This window comes from Ambystoma mexicanum, chromosome 10, assembly GCF_040938575.1.
Source record: "Ambystoma mexicanum isolate Mex_15411 chromosome 10, UKY_AmexF1_1, whole genome shotgun sequence".
NCBI classification, from domain to species: Eukaryota; Metazoa; Chordata; class Amphibia; order Caudata; family Ambystomatidae; genus Ambystoma; species Ambystoma mexicanum.
Window position 1 is genome coordinate 1,110,436,764 of NC_090932.1, and position 19,926 is coordinate 1,110,456,689.

Below are 19,926 nucleotides of genomic sequence, written 5' to 3' on the forward strand. Positions count from 1 at the left end.
GACGAGTGAACAAATTCAAATAACCTTTTCTTATGTCAGATCTGCTGCAAACAATAACAGCGCTACGGATGTCATTGCTGTCGGCCCTACACAGTCGAATGATTGGGATTGGATTGCCAAATCCTTGGCTAATAATCAGCAAAGTTAATGCCTAAAACCTGGAAAACAAACTTTTGTAACACTGGCATCATGGAACTCTCGTGGGTTTAGCCACTTGTTTTTAAACTCCTGGCTTATGGGACTGGACTTTGTGTGTATCCAGGAGACATGGCTATCAGAGTCTCCGCTATGTGATGAGTTCGAAGTGGCCTTAAATCCTGCGATCCAGAACAAACGAGGTAGACCTATGGCCGGTCTGCTCACTATGATAAGGAAAAGCTCTGGGTATCAAATCAAAGAGAGTAGAAATATAACACCATATCTTCAATTTGTATTGGTTAGATTAGAGAACAAAGCAAAATGTCCCGTGGACTTAATATCAATCATTAACTTGTATTGGCAACATCAAGGGTCTAGCGCAAATATGTTTATTGATCAAATTTCAACCCTTCTTGATACCATCTATGAAAATGAACTGTCTCCTAAAATTGTTTTGTGCGGGGATCTAAATATCGACTGCCTAAAAGCACAGACTAGGACAATGGATGCGACAAGCACTACCCAAAATGATGTCTTGTTGTGGGTTGCAGAGATGTCTGCGCGAGGAATGTCGATGCTTAATGGATGTACTACTGGAGACATTCCTGCGAAACCTACTTGGAAAAGGATGGCTCAGAAATCTAATCTTGACTATTTTTACGTTTCTGATGACCTTCATGCTAGAGTGCAGTCACTTCAGGTGGTGGAAAAAAAAGAAAGTGATCATAACTTATTGAAATTGGTAATTTCCGCAGATGATAAGCCATTTGCTCATTGGAGACACAATATTTCTGTCGAATCCAACAGGATCCGTCTGCGTTTAGCAAATAGAGGTTAAAAACATAAATCAAGCATTCCTAAAAGAACCGAATCAAATTGAATATCGGCACTTACTAACACAATTTAAAGAGACTAACAAGGGACCAAGAAGTCAAACGTTTCAACGATCCCATGTCTTTGACTTGAATATTTTGAAACGCAAACGCCGAATGAGAATGGAGATTAGACGTTGTCCAAGAGATTCAACCAATATGTCCACCTTGCAAAGGAAAAAAATAAAGCAATCATACAAAAACTGGTTAAAACAACATCGAGCCCATCTGCTCCAACTTGATGCGGAAGCCATGATGTCAAAACTGGCAAATAAAAATACCCGAGACTTTTGGAACCTTGTAAATAATCTTAGTGCTCCTTGAGACGCCCTACAAGAAAATATGGTATCAGAGGAAAGCTGGATTAATCATTATACATTACTCTATAGTTCCAAAGGCGATATCAAAAGATCTTTAGTGCCAGAGTTGAACCGTTGGGACCTAAAATTTGAGAAATCTGACATCTTGGAGACCATTACTAAATTAAGTTCATCTCGAGCCACTGGGCCTGATGGTCTGACCAATTTCACCTTGAAACAAAACCCTGTGGAATGGACCGACTTCTGCTACGATCTTTTTACCAAAATTGCTCTTACTGCTATAACACCAACCACTTGGAAAAGTGCTATTATCGTGCCAATTTTTTAAAAAAAGGCAACCGCTTAGATCTTAGTCATTATCGACCCATTGCCTTACTCGATGTCTTGGGAAAGATTTATGCAACTTTTCTACAGCGAGATCTACGGAGATGGTCATTATCTAGCAATCACACAAACATCCGACAAACTGGGTTCATTAAAGGTGTTGGCTGTAGTCCTAACCTTTTGTTAATTAATTTGTTGAAAATGAACAACCTCCAAGTTGGTGGAAAAATTTATATTGCATCCATTGATCTATCCCACGCTTTTGACAGTATTAATCGCAAATTACTATGGGAAAAGATGTCCAATTGGAACTGTCCTGCCAGCTTAATCCTTGCCATTAAAGATCTCCATACCGATACAAACATACGTATTAGGCTGGATAAAACTGGTAGACTGTCTGAGGCCATCCAGACATTTTGTGGGGTAAAACAGGGCTGCCCCCTGGCAGCAATCCTCTTCAATCTCTTTTTGTCAGATGTGGATCAAACCTTGCAGGAAGCTGCCTCATTTCCCCCGAAAATCAATGCTTGTCATATTGGCCATATGTTTTATGCAGACGACCTAATTTTGATCGATTTAACGCCGATTGGTTTACAACGCAGTTTGAATGCCCTTCAAAAATATGTGAAAAATAATGACTTGGTTATTAATACTACTAAATCTGAGATTATAATATTGCAAAAGCTACAAGGCTCCCACGCACGAACCCGACAAAAATTTCGATGGTACCCGGGTGACAAACTGCTAACCACTATATCGGAAATTAAATATCTGGGTACTGTGTTTAATTCGAACATAAACGGTGCACCATGGTTCTATAAACAGAAAGCTGTACCTGCTCTTCTATATGGAAAGGAGTGTGCTCTTGGGTGCTCAGCAGGTTTATGGAACCAACTGGAAAATACGTTTTGGTCTCGTGTTTTATCTCTCCCACGGGGTACTCCAACCGCCTGCATCAGGCATGAGCTTAGTCTGATTTCACTCAATGCAAGAGTCTGTTGGTCTACGCTCAACCTGTACCGAAAAATAACACTATCTTCCCAAAACCCCCAATTTGAGATTCTGAACCTGGCGAATCAAAACGACGATGTCTGTTTTTTCCATGTGGGTAGAGCGTTCTAAGAAGATCCTGAAGGAGTTGGGCACTGACACTCACACTCTGCAGACAAATCCTAACCACGTTAAATTAAAGTTGTGGAGACAAGATTGGATTTTAACGAGTGAGCAATGCCAAAAACATCGCATAATGAAGAATGTGCCTCCGCTGAAAAGAAGTGTTAATGAAATTCAAAACTATTTAGTGAAATTTCCGGATATACGCCGAAGGAAAATTTATATGAAATTTCGTCTAAATGCTTTTCAGACGAGAGAACGTTCTAGCCTATGGGTGAACGATGCTACTATGCCGGAATTATGTAGACTGTGTAACGAATCGGAAGAATCACTTAAACATCTAATAATGACATGCCCAGCCTTATCTGGTGAAAGATGCAATCACCTGGGGAAATTCAGCAATGCACGTCCATCATTGAGTCTCGAGGACTGGTGGCAAGTTCTTTTTGATGAAAGTGACAGAAGGCTTACTATAGCCTTGACTTTTTTCTTAGAAGCTATCTTCTCCCGGAAACTCTTGTCTGTGACCTAAATTGGTGATGAACTGTCTTAATTAACAAATGCTGTAGTGGAAAAATCACTCTTTTAAAGGGAAAAAAAAAAAAAAAGAAAACGGGGGACTATCCGTGTTGTCAGGACAGATTGTAAAATGTGTAATGAATATTGATGTGTTTTTTTCGTTTTTTAAAGGTTTGTAATAAATCAAATAAAAATATATATTAAAAAAAAAACAAATCCAAAGGTTTCAACAAAGGATACATTCGTCCCATATGAGTGAAATCACAAATCAAATACGGTTTCAAAAAGAAAGTTCAGACATTACATCAATCCATGTGTGTCAAATGTCACAGTCCGCCATTTTGAAGATAATAATTCAATGTATGATGAATAAGTTAAAATATACATACCCATTGAAGGTAATTCCCAATAGACAGAAGGTTTGAGGTTATGAGGGGAAAATAACAACATGGCATTATCGTTAGATGAATGTTCCTAAATGGTTGTGCTAATGAATTAACAAATTTACGGTGCTCTGCATGTCTGAGATACACTCAAGTTACCTTTGCAATATCCTAAGGTGCCTGGCACCATTGTGGGGTAGAAAACCCTCTGCATTCAACGGTTCAATCGTCTGTAATCTAGACAAAAATAACGAAACCTTAATGAATTACTGTCCATTATTATGCAAGGCTCGTGTGTGCTCATGTTTTTCTTTAAGCATAAATCCGGGGCTTACCCGTTAGAGTGTGCTCTTATGTGTCCTCTCACTCTGCGGCCGTTCCTGCTGCGCTATGGTTCTGCAACGTGAAGTTAATTACAACAAGCCAGCGTCGCGTAGCAAAACACTGAACAAGCTTGTATCCAAGTTCCTATGTCAACCCCGTTGAGCGTGCGCTATCACGTGGCCGGTTGCCTGCGTAGCGACTCTTTGCGTCCCGCGTCCCCATGGAAACGGGGAGACGGGACGGACGGGGTGTTGGATTGAGTAGAATCAAATTAGTTCTTGCTCTGTTGCTCCTGATCGCTAATCTTTTCCATTCAATAAGGCATTGCACATTATTACAATGCGTATGCTTGAAACTGTGTGATCTATGGGGAAATAGTGATCGAGCTCATGTACGAGTTTCTATGGCAACCCAATATTGCGTCTGCCATTGCTTGGCACGAGGCCTGCGTAGAGGTTTGCTCCCAAAGGGCCTCGTCAGGACCTTCCTTTTACACCTATGGCCAAATTTCGGACCTTTGACGATCCTCATGACGAACATACTTATGACCTTACTGATGACGAAGTCCCTGTGGACACCTATGTAGAAGATGATGCTCCTTTCGGGGACAATATTGATGATCCTGCAGATCCGATGGAGAATTGGTAAGACAGCCATCAGGTTGATTGGCAACCTTGGGCTTCTCCTCCTACCCCGGACCCTGATGCCCTGTTATGGATTCCCCCCTCAACCCCCCCCTTCCACTCCGGTCCATCAAGCCTTACCTGTGGATGATCAGATGGCGTTTAACGCCATCTTGAAAAAGGCGGTTGAGCACTTTCAGATCGCCACACCAGGAGGCTTTGCCGGATTCGGATTTTGTATAAGATGTACTCAAGGAAAAGCCTCCTGCCAGCCAGGCCATTCCTTTGCTGAATTCTATCAAGAGGAGACTGGCGCCTTCGTTGTTGACAACAGCTCAAACCAGAGCGGTTAATCCCAGGGTAGAGAAGTTGTTTCGCCCTTCTCCTACTGACCCCGCTTATATCAAGGGCCTTGCCACTCCGGATTCACTAGTAGTTACCACCACTAGAAAAAGGGCAGGTGTACCCATGTCTACAGGTGAAGCACCGCCTGATAAACAATCCAAGAGGTTGTATGATCTGGGGAAGGTGGTCACGACTGCTGCTGCATTCTCCACCCGACTAGCCAATAACGCCACTCTGTTGGCTAGCTATGCAGACGTCCAGTGGAACCTGCTGCAAGAAGGCTTTCAAGAGTTATTTGAACCAATGTGGGCTAAGTTGCTCGCAATTGTCTCAGAATACAGGCAAGTGAATCATAATGTTCTTAAGAACAAATTGGACTCCGCTGAGACGGCGGGTCGAATCCTGGCCCAGGGTACCTTACTGAAGCGGCATGCCTGGTTACTAAACTCTGTTTTTAAGCTTGAAACCCAGGCAGCCCTAATAAAACAGTTGAAGAAACCAACTTGTTAGGCAAGGCCGTGGACGAAGCACTTGAGACAGCCCAGAAAGAACATGAGACTCAAGTCCTTACAACAGATTACCCAGAAGCCTGCACAACAGAGGGCAGCTCTCGTCGGTCCTTTCGTGGGCAATCTCGCTACCCTCAAAACCAGTATAGTTCAGAAAAGGACTATTCTGGTCAAGGATCTAACACCACCACCAACTATCCACATAGAGGACAGCGACATGGAAAGGGTAGAGGCCAGAGCTTCACTCCCAGAGGCTCTCTGGCCACAGGTCAGAAATGACCCTCAGATCCGAGTCCCCGCCCATGCCACCCCAGTCGGGGGGTGTTTAACATCTTTCCTTCATGCAAGGCAGGTGATAACGACAGACCAGTGGGTACTCAAAACTGTCGCCCACGGGTACTGCATAGAACTTTGCCCAGCACCTCAATTCAGACCGCCAAAATCAAGTTGCCCGACGCCGGAACACATACGCATCCTAAGGCAAGAGGTTGAGATCCTGCAGGAAAAGGGCACCATAGAAGATGTCCCTCTTCTACAGGTAAACAAGGGTGTTTATTCAGTGTACTTCCTTGTACCTAAAAAGGATCTCACCATTCGCCCTGTGCTAGACTTGCACCCAGCAAACAAATTTGTCAAACCTCAAATTTCATATGGTTACGTTGCAGGAATTAATCCCTCTGCTGAAACAGGGGGATTACATGGCAACATTGGACATTAAAGATGTATACTTTCATATTTCAATGTTGCCGGTGCACAGAAAATACCTGAGGTTCATGATAGAAGACGAGCACTATCAGTTCATAATAATCCCCTTCGGCATTGCCTCAGCGCCAAGGGTGTTTACGAAGGTACTGGAAGTGGCAGCAGCACACCTGCGCAGAGAATCCCTCCTAGTTTACCCTTACCTCGATGACTGGCTCATACAGGGGAGTCCTACGGAACATGCCTATTGAACATTCAAAAGATGATCAACCTCTTATTCAGCCTGGGATTCGCCATCAATGAGAAGAAATCCAGCTTAGACCGCAGTCAAGTCGAGCAGTTTCTCAGGGCTCTAATTCGGACAGAAGACTGCCTCGTCTTCCCCTCCGAGAGGGTTCAGAACATGCTGTTTCAGCTCTCTCAGTATGTAGCCAGTCGAGAGGTGATGGTACGCAAGGCCATGCAACTGTTAGGAATGATGGTGTCCTGCATTTACTTTGTTCCTCACGCGCGTCTGCGTCCCATGCAAGAGTGGCTCAACAGCCAGTGGTTTCAGGCCAGCGGACAATGGGAAGATCTGATAGTTGTCTCACCAGCCCTCAATCTCTCTCTGCAGTGGTGGTCGAGGGAAAACCTTCACCAACTCCGAAGTAGAAGCCAATCTTATGACACACATCTCTCACGGGGTGAGGGGCTCATCTTTTTCAGCAGCACAGAGTGTGGTCCCCAGAAGTAGCATCCAACCACATAAATTTGGTTGGAGCTATTAGCTGTATTCAAAGCACTGAAAGCCTTTCAGACCGTGTCAGGGGAAGACGGTGCTGATCCTGACAGACAGCACCACGGCCATGTACTACCTTAACAAGCAAGGGGGCACACACTCTCCAGGGCTATCCAAGCTGACCCAGAACATTTGGAAATGGGCTCTAAAACACAGGATGTTCCTGTTGTCTCAACACGTTCCAGGGGAACTCAATCTTCTGGCGGACTTGCTCAGCAGAGACTTCCCACTGCCCGTAGAGTACGAATGGCGACTACACGAAGACATAGTCTCCAATGTTTTCGCTCTATGGGGCTTCCCAGAGATTGACTTGTTCACAACTCTGGAGAACGCTCAATGCCAAGATTAGGCCTCCAGGACCCCCAGAACCGATCCAAGGGGAACAGGCTCTGGATTGCATGGTCAGGGAAATGTTTTACGCTCCCCCCACCCCCCTAGCTGCCCTCTCAGCCTACACCACATCACAACAGAAGGTGGTGTTGTGGAAAGTACCAGTTATTAAGGCTTTCATCGAAGGGGTAAAAATAATTCATCCCCCATTTCTAACCCGGCTCCTGGATGGGACCTAAATGTGGTATTAACTAGACTTATGGGGTCTCCCTTTTAGCCTATGCATAAAGCAAGTCTCAAGGATCTTGCATATAAGACAGCCTTCCTACTGGCCATCACTTCTATAAGAGTGAGTGAACTACAGGCCCTTTCAGTGCTAGACCTTTTTCTTACAGTCCATAGAGATAAGGTGGTTCTGCGCACTCACCCTCGATTTACGCCTACATTTATTTCCAAGTTCCATGTGAACCAATCAATAGAGCTACCCACTTTCTTCCAGAACACCACTAACGTGCCGAAAGAAGCCTACACACATTAGATGTGCGCAGACCAGTCATGTTTTACCTGGAAAGAACTAGACCACTGAGAAAGACAAATCAGTTTTTCGTTTCAGTGGCAGCTGGTAGAGGTGGTGATCCTGTCTCTAAATTGGCCATCTCACGGTGGATAGTCAATTGCATCACACTCTGTAACACTCTTGCTAAGAGAGAACTGCCCTTCAAGCCTAGAGCACATTCTACTCGAGGCACTAGGGCTTCCATAGCATTCATTGCAAATGTTTCCCTAGAATCCATTTGCAAAGCAGCAACCTGGAGTGCTGTACACACCTTTAAAAAACACTATTGCCTAGACACTCATTCTAGGTCGGATTCTCAGGTGAGACAAGCAGTACGAAGACATCTTTTCACTACTGTGCCTTCTCGCATCCCACCTCCAACTCCGGGTACTGCTCGCTAGTCTATGCACAGCATGTGATTCTAAGGAGATTAACAAGCATCGGGTGGAAGGAACATGACGTCTTACTACTTTCGCTCTTTTATGTACTCACTTACGATAGTCATTGGGCTCCTTCATGGCAGACAAAATACAATCAGAGGGACCTCGATGCCTGAGGGATTTTGGGTACACTTCACGTCACGTTAGGGATAGTGTCACAGGCATGCCCATGTCGACGTCCCCATTCGATCCTCGAAAGACGAGATGCAATACTCTGCGGTTACCACTGGATGTCGGACTATATGCACAGCATTTGAATCTCAAGAGATACAATCATCAGAAATGCTATTACGGTGAGTAATGCATGTCATACCACGGCTGCTACTATGATCAAGGCTGTGAATTCCTCTGCCACTTTTTCCCGGTACGAACAGGAATTGTGATATGAGATGGGTTCCATCTTGGTTTTCCTGTCTGACAACAAGAGGGATGAGGCTTTAGCCTTGCTACTCTAGGGTGAAGCAGCATCTTATCATGAAATCCCTGTGGCCTTGGATATTGTGGACACAGGTTTCCCCCAAATGGCAAATACAGCCATTCTGAGGCGCCAGAGTTGGTGGTTGAAGGTCACCAGTCCCCCCCCTGACGTGCAGTCGAAGGTCATCGACATGCCCTTTGACAGCGTCAACCTCTTTGATAAAAAGGTCAACAAGACCCTTCAAGCGATCAAGACCGGCACAGACACTGCCTGCTCCCTTGGCACCCTGCAACAGCAGAGATAGCTCTTTTGGCATGGGAAGGGACCGTTTTCAAGAATCACCAGGGATCATCGGCCATCGCATCACCAATGGTCTCGCACCACCTCGCAGGAGGCGTACCAAGGGAGATTGCAGGTGTATAAGTGTATAGAGTCGGTGCTGAGCCTCCTCCTATGACCAACCTAGCAAGCCTGACCAGCGTCAGGTTTCGGATCCCCACTTCAACACCCCAGTAGGAGAACAGATATTGCACTTTGTCCAACAGTGGCGCATCATCTGCACTGACAAGTGGGTGCTCACCATTGTTTAACATGGTCACGCCCTCACATTTCTGGACAAATGCCCTTCCATTCCACCAATAAAGAGAGAGGAACAAAATCTGTCCCTCCTTTTACAGGAAGTTTGGTCCCTGCTAAAATGAGGGGGCTGTAGAAGCTGTACCATTGTACCTCCGGGGCTCTGGAGTACTCCAGATACTTAATGGCGAGAAAGAAGTCTGGTAGGTGGAGACCCATTTTTGACCTCGGGCAGCTCAACAGATTCCTAAAATCGCAAACTTTCTGCAAGGTCACGCTACAAAATGTTCTCGGCCAGTTGGAAAGGATGACTTCTACTCTCTGGATTTGGAGGATGCTTACTTCCACATCCCCATACACTGCAAGCGCAGACTCTTCCTTAGTTTCATGGTGCAAGGCAAGCATTACCAGTTCAAAGCTCAACCCATTGGCCTAAAATCTTCAAGAGTTTTCACAAAATCCCTTTCTCCGGTGGCTGCCCATCTTCACCGCACAGGCATTTACGTCTAACCCTACCTACACGACTGGCTAATACGCCCCCCCCCCCTCTGATGCAAGCCCTGCAGCACACTGAGGAGACCATTGGATGCCTGATTTCTCTGGGATTCTCCATCAACTTTCAAAGTCATGCAGATCGCCCTCTCAGAATGCTCTGTTGCTGGGCTCATGACTGGACACGCTGCAATGTCTGGCGACTCCCTCAGAGGAGGGAGTACATGCCATACACCACATGGTGCAGCAGCTGTCCTCTCTCCAGCTAACAAAGGTTCTCTCCATTAAGTAGCTACTGTGGCTGATGTCTTCCTGCATTCCTGTGGTACCTCACTGCAGGTTACATATGAGACCTTCAGGACTTCCTAGATGCCAGGTGGAAAATTATGTCGTTCGGCACCTGGAACGACAAAATCGAGCTCAGCCCGGCATTCCACCTCACACAGGGCCCTCCTTTTCACCCACCAGCACATCAAGCCACGGTGACATCCGATGCCTCCCTGGAAGGTTGGGGGCAAACACACGAGAAACGACACCAGAGGCCTCTTGCAGCCAGAGGACAAGTTGTTTCCCATCAATATGTTGAAGCTCCGGGCGGTGTTCTGGGTTCTCAAGTCAATCGAACCACAGCTACAGGGCAAGGTGGTTTGCATTTACACGGCCAACACGATCACCATGTTCTACATTAGGAATCGGGGAGGGACCCGCTCTCCCATTCTCTCCAAGGAATTGCAGATGCTGGAGAACTGGGCGATCTCGCACAATATGTTCCTCATCCTGTTTCATCTGGCCGGGTTCCACAACACCATTGCAGATTTCCCTCTGCAGGGAACTGCAATCCTGCCACAAATGGTAACACTGTCAAGACCAGGTTCTTTGTCTTTTTCTTGACACAGGGCTGGCCACAGATAAACCTTTTTGCCACTTCAGCCAACTCGAAGTGCACCCATTTTGCCAGCAGGTACCCTCAAGCGAGAAGTCTGGGTGGGGGTGCCTTATCCATTTTATTGGAGAGCCTGTTCGTCTATGCCTTCCCTCCTGATTCCGCTCCTACTAAGAGTAATCAAGGCACTCAGTCGGTGTAGGATGATCCTCATTGCTCCGGTGTGGCCCTGCCAAATTTGGTACTCCGACCTTCATCTGTCGGTAGCGCCTTTCATCAACCTGCCTACTCTTCCATACTTTCTCTTCAGAGAAGACGGATCCGTGCTGCACCACGACCCAGCATCCCAAAAATTGATGGCTTGGCTCGTGCAGCCCCAGAGTTTGGACCTTTCTCACTGCTTTTGGAATGCCGCACCATCTCGGCTAGGGCTCTTTCTACTGTATCATGCTACAGGCATAAGTGGATGCGTCTTGCTATATGGTGTCATTTGCAGCAGCTCGACCCTCTTCCAATCAGGCCTTCTCTTGTTCTGCCATATCTGCTATCCTTAGCAAAGACAGGCTTAGCACACGCACCCATTAAAGTCCACCTGGCTGCTATCTCGTGGTATACTTTCACCACAGGCAAGCCTTCTCTTGTCTCATCAACTGGTTATATCATTTGTCAAGGGCCTGTTTCCAGCGTTCCCTCCAGTAATGGCACCTGCCTCAGCTTAGGAACTGAAAGTGGTCCTATCCAAATTGATGGGCCTGCCCTTCAAGCCTCTGCACCGGGCTCCTCTAAAGTTCCTATCATGGAAGACTGCCTTTCTAGTAAGTTACAAGCTCTCTCCTGCAAGCTACCATATTTAACATTCCAGCCTTTCAGGGTGATGCTACGCACTCATCCCTCATTTATGCCTAAGGTACCATCAAGTTTTGATCTCAACGAACCTCTAGTCCTTCCTGTTTTCTTTGGCTCTGCCACCTCTCCGGCAGAGAGAGCTTTGTATTCACTGGATGTTGCCTGTATGTCGAAGTTCTATATTGAAAGCGCTAATGATTTTCGCGAGGCTTTTCAACTCTTTGTGACATTTGGACCTGTTGATAAAGCAAAATCCTCGTCAAAGGCTTCCATTTCCAGATGGCTATCTGCGTTTCCCATTGTGACCGTCTCACGAACATGCTGCTGCCAGGTAGAAATGAATACATTCCCCCAAGGCCGTGGCCTCTACTATGGCGTTCCTGTCTGGTGTTCCCTTGCTCGACATCTGCAAGGCTGCTAAGTGGAGGTCTCCCCGCACATTCACGAGATTCACTGCGTTGACATGGATTCCATGGCAGAGTTCTGAGTCAGGCATGTAGTGCTCTGCATCCTTTTTGTTTGAGGTGAGTGTTCCAGAGGTGAGTTTGCATTGCTTCTGTAGAGCTATACCGCCTCCCTATAAGGACACCACAATAATCAGTTCTAGAATGTACCATGGTTCCCACAACCACTGCACGGTCGGGCTCTGAAACAAATGGGAAGATTCTTTAAAAGTCTAAGTTGATCAAAAAAGTTGATTTTAAAAAAAACGGATCTAATGACTTGACAGGAACAGTACAACTCAGGGAGGCCTGCCAAATACAGCCTAAGGTTTTAACCTTGCGTGAGAAGGAGGTTACAGCATCAAATATGTTGAAGAGGATCTGCACACGCTACTAACCAATAATGCTAAAACTAATTCACAATTGCTGGTACTAGGGGACTTCAACCTAGGATTCAATGACCAAGCAGACACGCACGCTTTGACCATTGCCAACGCTATCAACTCTCTAGGACTTTCCCAAAAAGTAAACAATGCTACCCACACGAAGGGTAGAATATTAGACGGGGTCGCCGAATCTAACTGTACAGCAGCCATCTCGTCTATCACACCTTTATCATGGACTGACTACTCATTAGTGTCCTTCAACCTCTTAACTTCCCGACCATCCCCCATAGTTGCTCCTACGGCACCACCATGCCTGACCAGAAAGAAGAACAACATGACAATAGACAATGTCATACCTGCCATCCTCTTCACATTAAATGCACTACCTGTCAATTCAGACCCAAGTACTCTCGTTCATGAGTATAACCAAATAATGACTGAGACTATGGACAAAATTGCTCCACTTAAAATGCGCACAAGTAAACCTAAAGCCCACCTAAACAAATGGTTTACACCTGAACTCAAGGCCCTACGCCTTACTAAGAGAAAATATGAATCTAACTGGAAACTACGGCCCACCAATGAGAATAAGGCCAACCTAACATCCATCTTACGCCTCTATAAAAAGGAAGTTTGCCTGGCTGAGAAGAACTCTTATAACGATCGCATTGCCAATTCTAATTCAAGCATGAAGGAACTCTTCTCCATACTGAAGGAACTTGAATCACCCATCGCCACACCAGACATCTGCACCAAGGACCAGACTTGGTGTACAGATATCCAACATGCCCTAGTTAACAAAATAAACACCCTCCAAAACAAGATCCAACTAAAAAAAGACTCGATCAACTTCACTAATCTGACTTTGCCACCAACTAATGCCACCCACAATTCCCAAACAAGTAAATTCTCCTTTACCAAAACGACCACATTAGAAGTAGAGAAAATCATCCTCACCTTTAAACCATGCAAAGGCGACATCTGCCCAGCACAGCTAATAAAAGACGCTGCCAGAGATCTCACCTTTTATCTCCAAACTTGTCAACGTGTCCTTCTCCACAGGTATCATCCCTGCTAACCTTAAACAATCCTTGGTGCTCCCGCTGCTCAAAAAGCAGACACTGGACCCTCTGATCCCTACTAATTACCGTCCAATTACCACAGTTCCATTTCTTCTGAAGATCCTGGACAAAGTGGCCTACATGCAGATTCAAAAACACCTTGAACTGCACAAGCTACTAGGAGCTAGACAATCTGGCTTCCACCCATTACACGGAACAGAAACCGCTCTTATCGACTTAAAGACCCAATTAGACGAACTGAGAGATCAAGGCAAAACAGCTCTCCTCCTCCTACTAGCTCTCTCAGCTGCCTTCGATCTTGTCGATCACAAGGTCCTTTGTAAACATTTGGACACTGCCGCTCACTTCTCCACACAAGCCATCAGTTGGTTAGAATCCTTTCTGAGTGAGAGAACTATGAGTTTTTTCCCCATCGGCAGCAGCAGACCCCACACCCATCACATGTGGAGTCCCTCAGGGATCCTGCGTCTCCCCTACCCTATACAATATTTTCACCAAACCTCTGCTCGGCGATCTGGATAATCTAGGTATCACCTATACTAACTATGCAGATGATACAGATTCTCCTCCCGCTTTCTGGGGATCATAGCAAGGACAGGGAGTTGGTGAACAGAGTGTATCTCATCATTCAGGCATGGATGGCAACCCATGGTCTCTGCCTGAATGATGACAAGACAGAGCTGATCATTCTGGGCACACAAGTCAACATCAACAAACTGGGCCCAGACTACTCTGCGTTCAGTATTGATGGAAATGTGATCAAAGTCTCGAGGGAAGTAAAAACACTTGGTTTTTACCTCGATTCTACCATGTCTTTCAGTAAACAGGTTAACTCCCTTGCCTCTGCCCCAGCCTACACCTGTAAATTGATAAGAGCAGGTAAGCCCTTCTTATCTAACAACAGTTGTCTAATCCTGGCGAGAGCCTTAATACTCTCCCGACTCGATTACTGCAATGCCCTCTATAGTGGTGCCAACAAAGCCACTACCCAAAGACTCCAAACACTACGAAATAATGCTCTTAGAGCTGCATTAGGCATAAAGAAGGGGGAGCATATCTCCTCTATTAGACAGCAACAAAAATGAAACGTCCAACAGACCTACAAGAACTGCTAACTCCAACTGCCTGGTAGTACCTAGATTCAGACTTGCCAAAATTGGCGGTACTAGCTTCCCTGTGAGAGCTGCCAATTTGTGGAACGCTTTGCCACCTAACCTAAGAGCAGACCAACCTTTCTCACACTTCAGAAGAAACTTCATTAAACACATCAATGATAACAATGCCTAGACACTGTATATGATTCCTCCCCACTGCACGCCCAACCTTTCTCAATTGTATATAGAGACTATTAGCTACCTGTATTATACTTATAACGGTCTTATATTGTATATATTGTTCCTGCACATCTGAGTGCACACGGTAACGACTTAAACACACTGTAAATTTGTAACTATACAATTATGTAATACTGTAAATTTTGTGTTCAACACTGTAAATGTTTTATTCATAGCAAATTTGTTTTATGTGACATTGTAAGCTTCGCATATACTCTCTGCTGTGCCCGGTAACCTTTGGGTCTGGAGCGCATTACAAATAAAGAAACAAACAAATATAGCCGGACAGGAAGTGATCGCATGGAAGTCTCTTAGTAAGTTGTTTGGGCCAAACTCTATGACCTCTGTCTTGGATGGATTGAGCTGTCACTTGCTATCAAGCATCCAGTTTTTTATTGCGTTGGCACCGGCTAAAATGCATTGTGTGGCTTCCAGTGCAGATTTTAATATGACATAGATTTGTGTCATCCGCATAGGAATGATGGTTTAAACTGTTAGGGAGAATTCTCATTCTATGGCTAATTTCCCTTACCTATAGAGTCCCCCACCAGCTTTGCTGGATTTGAAGGGTTTGTTTCTTTTTACCTGCTGAGAGTGAGGCTCTTTTTCCCACTCTTAGACATTTTTGCTGTTCGTGTTCTAGGCTATTTTTGTGTTTAATGCCTATGAGATCTTTCTCAACCCCATAGGAACCATCTTTATTCACATGTGTTACACAGCACCCTCAGTGCAGTGGCACAAGGGTGTCGTAGCGACCCCCAAACATAGACTCCATACCCTGGGACTGACTACTGTCTCCCAGGTCATGTAAAGTCCCCATTGACTTTACTAGTCAAATCCTATGAACTAAGCCAGTACAACCCATCTTACTATGGAGGTACTCAAAGGGGTTAATAGTTTTCCCCCTATGTTCATTTTAGAGAGTGTACCCTGCAGTCCCTCTCTCAAAAGGTTCTGGCTGGTGGCAGTGGTTACTAACATAAATATTCAACCACAAATATTTCCCTATGGGATTTTCCCATTGTTCGAGGCTACCACTTTTCCTGACAGCCTCAAACTACCGCTGGTGCATTTTAATATTAACTTTGCTCTGGTTGGTTTTATTTGCCAGAACTTTAATATAGCTTCTTTCTCGTGTCTTTCTCTAAACTCCTAACCCAGGTCGGGGATCCTTTGTTCGTCCTTTTGGGCCTCCGCAACCCATGTCGCACTCTATTCTGATAGGCTGGAGGGTCTCCCGCCAAAATGACCACTCCACTGTGTGAGTGACAGCTAGGCTGTATGAATGGGGATCTTTTTGCATAAAAGCAGGGTCCTAAGGACTGGAAGAGCAAGACGTCGCCACTGGAACTAAGAAGCCGAAGGGGAGAGAAGCCAAAGACATCTGCAACGACTGAACCACCGGTGAAGCCCTACTGCAGCGTCTCACCACTTTTCTCCACACGACGAGAGAAGATATTCACCTGCAAGAGCCTTCTTCCCTTGAGCTGGTGGAGCCAACCAGTTTGCCAATCGCATTCCCGGACCTGCCTTGGTCGAATCTCCCGTACCCTGTACTCGGAGGCCGGATAGCCAGGCACCAGTCCACCCGGACCGCAATTTCAAGGAGTGTACCTTTTATTCGTCCGGCAGCACCGCGGCTGGTTTCATCCCTGGGTAGTGCAGTAACTCGAACCTTCCTCCACGACAAGAGCATCTCTTCCTCTGCTGGATCCCCCGAACTGCAGGAACTACCAGGAACAACCGCCACCGCAGGAGCCACTTCTTCATTTTAATACATTGTTCCGCCAGGCCGCCCTTTCTTCGCGGTAGCACTAAAGGTCTTTTAAATCCTTTACCGACCTGTTGGGTCGGCCGCCCCTCTCTCTTAACATTGTTTTTTCAACTTCTGCAACCACCTTTTCAAAATCGTTAACCAAAGACTTGACTGCAGCTACATAATCATTTTGCTCCTGGGCCCTTGCCCTGTACCACTGACTCTGGCACAGGCCTACTGACTCTGGTCACATCTGTTAGATCTGCCTTCCTTAGATTGATTATTAATGAGAACTGTGTGGTGTTAGGCAGAAACCTGTGCAGTTCCCTTTGGCAGAGAGATTGATCGCCGAAAGCCTCGCGCGTATATCCACTAAAGACGGCCAGAGACGGACGGCGAGCGATACGCCGAAAACCGCGCACAAGGCCAAAGAAACGCCGAAGGCGCAGGAAAACAGGTCAATACAGCTCCCGCCATCGACGGAAAGCCCAAGCCTGCAAGGCTTCTCAGAAGGTGAAGGGTCGCTTTCTTCTACATTATGGGACAGAACCAGGCAACTACATGGAGAAGAAAATAATTTTTCATTCCCAGACCACTCTGGCCTACCTCAGTGGACCTTAGAGAAGTTCCAGTCCTGCATGGATAAAATAGACAGGTTCATGGCCATCCCCTCTGAAAATAGGGCACCCAAGAGACCAAGGGAGGCACCCCAGGAGAGTCCAAGGGTTAAATACCCAAGGTTCTATAACCCCATACAGGAAGACATGGACTCTTACGACCTCACTGAGGAGGACACCCACTTCCAGCAGGAAGATGAGTTCATTAATGATGAAGAGCAACAAGAAGAAGGGTTTCATGAGGACACTAACATAGGTGAGGAGGGGTACGAGGAGGACACAGACGAGGGTGACCCAAATCCCTGGCAGTCACCAGCTAGGTCTACAGACACAGACAGTATAGTCATCAGGTCTACTGAAACTACACCATTCAGGAACCCTTCGCCTGTTGATGATCCGCCCACCTTCAATGCGCTACTGAAGAAGGCAGCAGCACATTTCGAACTCGAAACTGGGGAGGTCACCCCAGATACTGACTTTGTGGAAAGGATTATCAAGGAAAAACCTCCCACTAGCCAAACAATTCCCATCCTCGCCTCAGTTAAGACGTATTACCCCCTCACTGTCCACTCTGGCACTGGTGAGGGGTCAATCCGAGAATTGAGAAATTGTTCTCACCCTCTCAGTCAGACCCACTATATATTAGGGGTCATTCAATCCCGGACTGCTTAGGGGTGTCCAACACTAGGAAAAGGGCTGGGGTCCCACTGTCTACCAGCGAGGCATCCCCAGATAAAGAGGGGAAGAAGCTTTACGGCCTGGGCAAGAGAATCACCACCTCTGCAGCATTCTCAACTAGAATTGCCAATAATAATACATTATTGGCAAGCTACGCTGATGCTCAATGGGGAAAGCTTAAGCAGGACATCGAAGAGGCCCCTGAACCCCTAAAAACTTCGATTATTGGCTACAATTAATGCAGGCTCTCTGGTCAACCAAAGCATCGTTAAGAATACCCTGGATGCAGCAGAGACGGCTGGCCGTACTTTGGTACAGGGAATTTTGCTGAAGCGTCACGTCTGGCTTCGCAATTCCGGGTTTAAGGCAGAAACGCAAGCGTCGCTCATTAATAAGCCCATTGAAGAGTCTAACCTCTTTGGAAAGGCAGTTGACGACGCTCTGTAGAATGCGAAAAAAGAATTTGACACCATAAAGACCTTGGACCAAATCTCAAAGCCCCCTAACAGGCGGGGATTTGGTAACAAGCGTTTTTTTCGTGGCCAACGCCAGCAACAAAATCAGCAACAACAGTATTCTGCCAACAACTACCAAGGTAATAGTGGCCAGTACAATCAGAGAGGTCAACGACTTGGCAAGGGGAGAGGCCGGGGTTCCACCCCTAGAGGCTCCCAAGCCACCAACAACACCAAGTGACGCGAAGATTCAGGTCCCCTCCCATGCATCGCCGGTCAGGGGCCGGTTAACATCCTTTCTTCCAGCATGGGAGGGAATAACATCAGACCGCTGGGTACTATCCACCGTAGCCCGCGGCTACTGTATAGAGTTCAACAGTTCCCCAATATACAGACCCCTGAGGGGACGACGCATGACACCAGAACACCTCGCTATCCTTCTCCAAGAAGTGGACCAGCTACTGGAAAAAGGAGCTATAGAAGTCGTGCCTCTATCTCAGGTAACGGAAGGTATTTATTCAGTGTACTTCCTTGTACCCAAAAAGGATCTAACCATGCGCCCTGTATTAGATCTGCGCCCAGCGAACAAGTTTGTCAAACCTCAAAAGTTTCGTATGGTGACCTTACAGGAAGTGATCCCACTGCTATCACAGGGAGATTACATGACAACACTGGACATGAAAGATGCATACTTTCATATTTTAATGTTGCCAGCGCACAGAAAATACCTCAGGTTCATGATAGAGGGCAAACACTACCAGTTCAGAGTGCTACCCTTTGGCATAGCATCTGCACCAAGGGTATTCACGAAAGTACTGGCAGTGGCAGCGGCCCACCTGCGCAGGTTATCCATCCCAGTATACCCTTACCTCGACGACTGGCTCATAACAGGGGATTCTTACGAGACATGCTTCTCAAACACCCAAAACACTGTAGACCTTTTGTTCCAACTGGGCTTCTCCATCAACGAGAAGAAATCCAGCTTAGACCCCAGCCAAGTCAAACAATTCTTAGGGGCTCTAATTCGAACAAAGGACGGCCTCGTCTTCCCCTCCAACGAGAGGGTCCAAAACATGCTGTTTCAGATCCCCCCCCAATATTTGGCAGGTCGAGAGGTGACGGTGCGCAAAGCGATGCGCTTGCTAGGAATGATGGCGTTGTGTATTTATTTGGTACCTCACGCGCGCCTGCGCCCTATGCAAGAGTGGCTTAACAGCCAGTGGTGTCAGGCCAGCGGACAATGGGACGATCTAGTGGTGGTCTCGCAGGCCTTGGTTCTCTCGCTACGGTGGTGGACAAAGGAAAACCTGGTAATAGGGAAACCTTTTGCCACACCTGCAGTGGAAGCCACTCTAACCACAGATGCATCCCTCACAGGATGGGCGCTCACCTATCCCATCAGACTGCTCACGGAGTGTGGACTCCGAGCGTAGCATCCAAGCACATAAATCTACTGGAGCTACTGGCGGTGTTCAAAGCACTAAAAACCCTCCAAGAACACCTACAAGGGAAGACAGTGATGGTCCTTACGGACAGCACCACAGCCATGTACTACATCAACAAGCGGGGGGGCACCCACTCTCCAGGACTGTCCAAGCTGTCCCAGAATATATGGAAGTGGGCTCTCAGACACATGTTCCTACTGTCACGACATGTGCCAGGGGAACTCAATCTGCTAGCA

The 19,926-nt window shown here is 46.5% G+C and overlaps 1 protein-coding gene across 3 annotated transcripts in view; it reads left to right on the top strand.

The window, feature by feature from the left end:
- Positions 1-19,926, top strand: part of OGDH (oxoglutarate dehydrogenase) — a 1,050,082-nt gene that overhangs the window by 652,943 nt on the left and 377,213 nt on the right. The gene's annotated exons all lie outside the window — the stretch shown is intronic.